Genomic DNA, 3,721 nt, shown 5'->3' with positions numbered 1-3,721 from the left:
TGAAATTCTACCTCAGGTATGTCTAATATGATTTGGAACATTGCTTTTCAGAAATGATCGAATTTGGATGGATGGAGATGGAGTTAATGTATCCCAATTTTGGGAGTTTAGATAGAATTGCTAAAAAAAAAAGAATGAAAAGAATTTTTGTTAAAGAAAAATGTACATTAGGAGCCTTTTTTTTAATTGGGAATTTAAGCAAGGGAAACATCAAAATAATAGAATTATTATTGAAATGTGGGTTTCTGAAGAAAATTTGCTTTAAAAACAATTTGAAGGTTTGCCTTTATGCACAGATAGGGTGATATCACAGTGGGCTCACCAGCAAACTCAGGAGTTGGGAAAATTCAAGATTTTTAACCTGTATTGTTGGATAATAATAATTTTGAAACATTAAATTGCATTTACACATACATAATTTGTGTATTTGTATGTCTTTTTTAATAATGTGAATAAAACCCAAAAAAAATACAAATATAAAAAAGTTAGAACTTAAAAAGAAAAAAAAATGTTAGAACTAAATGAAGTGATGGCAGTAGGAAAAAATTAACTCATGAGCAAAATTTGGGGATGCACAATGACAGTTTATTGGTATAACTTTATACTGCATAAAATTATTTGTGACATATATACTTTTTAAACTCATTCATTTCTTACCATTTTCTATGTCCCATAGTATACACCATACTTTATGTGCTAAAACGTCTTTTCAGTTATTGTACTCTTTAGTCAATAAGATAGCTATTTATGATATGAGAAATGTCATTACTCCAAATAGATTGGGTCCCAGATATTGTTATTAAATGACCTTCTGCTATTGCATCATCTTAGAACTTTAAGTAAATATGAATGCTCTATTCAGGAGTATTTCTCTTGCATTTGCCAGAGAAGAAAATCACTGTTCTAAGAGGGTTTATTCTGTGCTGGGCAATATTCTAGTTGCTTATGTTGACAATATCATTGTTTTTCTCACAGTAATCTTATGAGGTAGGTGTTACCATACTTATTTTACAGATGAAGAATTACAACATACTTTCTCCCTCATTAAGTAATATTCATGATCACAATTCATATTATTTGAACCCAAGTATCTCTAACTTGTAAAGCCATTGGTATTAGAGCATCTTATTTCCCTATTCTCCACATCCCATAGGCTGTGGCCTTCTTAGAATTGCTTGGGTAATTTAGTAAAGACATAGCAATCTGCTATGCACACTTTCAGGAGACTCATGATGATGATAATAGTGCAAGTAAATGATTCTATGTCTCTAGCCTCTTTATAAGGAGTTACTTTTTTAAGAGATTTACGTAGGGTAAGTCCCTCCCACATTTTACCTTTCCCAGATCATTGCATAATAAGCAGTGAAGCCCATTTGAAATATGAACGTGAGACTTTTGAATGGCCAGCACCTCCAATAAGAGATATTTATTGTTAAGAGTCTTATGAGCCTTTAATATGTACTAGCCAGTTAATACCTTTTCAATTTCTTTTTTTTAAAATTGTATTGGTATCTTCAAAATGAACTTGCTTCATCTGTGTTTTAGATACCTAATTCACCCCTTGTCTCTAATATTCTAGAAAATTACTCTAAAAACCATCCCTTTTCTTTTCTGTATCTTTAACCTTTCTCATTTAATGGGTTCTTTCCTCTGAGCATACAAATAGGAAGACCCCAACCACAGAAAACTAACCAAAATGATCACATGGATCACAGCTTTGTGTAACTCAGTGAAATTATAAGCCATGCCATTTAAGGCCAGCCAAGACAAATGGGTCATAGTAGAGAGTTCTGGTAAAATGTGGTCCACTGGAGAGGGGAATGGCAAACCACTTCAGCACTCTTGCCTTGAGAACCCCATGAACAAATATGATCCAACATTACACATCTCTCGAACCTTGTGTTTTGTTTCATTCATTCATTTTTTCCACCATTCACTAAACCATTCAGTAAACATTTCTTGAGTACCTACTCAGTGCCTAGCATAGTATCTGGCAGTTGGTACACAGTTGTGAGTAGATATGACCTTAAAAAGCTCATAGTTGGGACTTCCCTGGTGGTCCAGTGGTTAAGGGTCTGCCTGCCAATGCAAGGGTCACTGACTGAATCCCTAGTCAGGGGAGATACCATATGCCACAGCACAACTAACCCTGTGTGCTGCAACTACATTTGAGGGATATGACAGTAAAGAGTAGCCCCTACACTGCAACTACAGCAAAGCCCATACACAACAATGAAGACTCAGCACAGCCAAAAACAAATAAAACATTTTTTTTAAAGTTATAGTCCAGTGAAATGGACAGACAAAAAACAATTATACCAATATAATGAACTGTAATAAGTGCTCTGAAGGAAAACTGCAAAGTGGGATGCAGTCATATAATAAGAAAGCCTGATTTATTCTGGTTTTCGTTTTGAACTGAGGTTTGAATTATAACTTGGAGTCAACTGGCAGGGGGAGGCAGTTCCAGACAGAAATACCTTCATATGCAAAGACCTTGAAGCACAAGGAGGACCCTTTTAAGGAACTACATGTACCAGTATATGTGGAGTATTGAGTGTAGAGGGAGGGAGAGATATGTAGGGCCAGATCATTCAAGGCCTTTTAGGATATTTTTAGAATTGGAGTATGAATATATATTTAAAGGAATGGGAATATACTGAAAGATTTTAAGCAGGAGGTTATATGATGAGATTTGCATTTTGAAAAAATATAGAGATGAGATTAGAGAGAGACAAAATAAGTAGAGGTGGAAACCAGTTAGCAAGCTGTTGCTGTGGTCCTGCAAAGAGATTATGCTTCTGTGGGACTAGGGAGTAGCATTGGGAATAGACAGAAATAAGCATAGTCAAGAGATTTAGGGAATAAACTTGGATATGAAGATGGAGGAGAGGGAGATAAAAGAATGACTTCCACATTTCCAGCCCATGCAACCAAATGATGGTCATACATTTACTGATTTGGGAAACATTAAAAAAAAAAAAAACACCTCATTTGAGGGAGACGACAAATTAGGTTTTAGATATGTCAAATCTAGGTGTCTTTATAGAAACTAGGGCAAGAATTTTAAATAGGCAATCTGATATATAGGAAATGTATAGGAATGTAACTCAGAGAATTCTGGGCTTGAGTTAAAAAATTGGGGATCATCAACAGTGCAGATGACAACAGGAGGCAGGAGCTTAGATGAAATTGCCTAGTGAGATATTTCAGCCCTTCTCAATCTAGCCTCAGTGTATGAAGTAATACACACTCCCACCTTTACTTTTAATCTCTGAGTTTACTTTTTAAACTACTGCAAATCTGACTTGCGCCCTCTCCTCTATGAAGCTGCTCTTGCCAAGGTCACCAGTGATTCTCAATGCTAAACACAATGGATGATTGTCAATCTTTACCTTATTTGATCTCTTTGTAGCATTTGAAGCTGTTAACAAGCCCTCCTTGAAACTCTTTCTTCTTTTGGATTCTGTTAATCCATTACTTTTGGATTTTCTCTCACCTCTTTGATCACTTTAAGAAGTCTCTTTTATGGACTTTCTACCTGGTATTTCCCAGGGCTTTCTTCTCATTTTGCTACACTGGAGGAATGGAAAATACAAATATTTACAGGAACAAGGATATGAAAATGACTGAAGGACTACTTTCATATTAAACTACTTTCATATTAAACTTGTTGCCTATAAAACCCTTACTTGCATGGCAATCCCTTTGTTTATATATA

The 3,721-nt window shown here is 35.2% G+C and overlaps 1 long non-coding RNA gene across 1 annotated transcript in view; it reads left to right on the top strand.

Annotated features, from left to right (window-relative positions):
- The window catches only part of LOC104993585, a 7,781-nt gene continuing 4,060 nt past the window's right edge, over positions 1-3,721 (top strand). The window contains exon 1 of the long non-coding RNA XR_825884.1: positions 1-16. This is a non-coding gene — a long non-coding RNA (uncharacterized LOC104993585). The remainder of the gene's footprint in view (positions 17-3,721) is intronic.

The sequence above is a fragment of the Bison bison genome, unplaced genomic scaffold (genome assembly GCF_000754665.1).
Source record: "Bison bison bison isolate TAMUID 2011002044 unplaced genomic scaffold, Bison_UMD1.0 scf7180017459751, whole genome shotgun sequence".
Taxonomy (NCBI): Eukaryota; Metazoa; Chordata; class Mammalia; order Artiodactyla; family Bovidae; genus Bison; species Bison bison.
The sequence above is the reverse complement of the archived record's forward strand: the minus strand, read 5'-3'. Positions and strand labels throughout refer to the sequence as shown.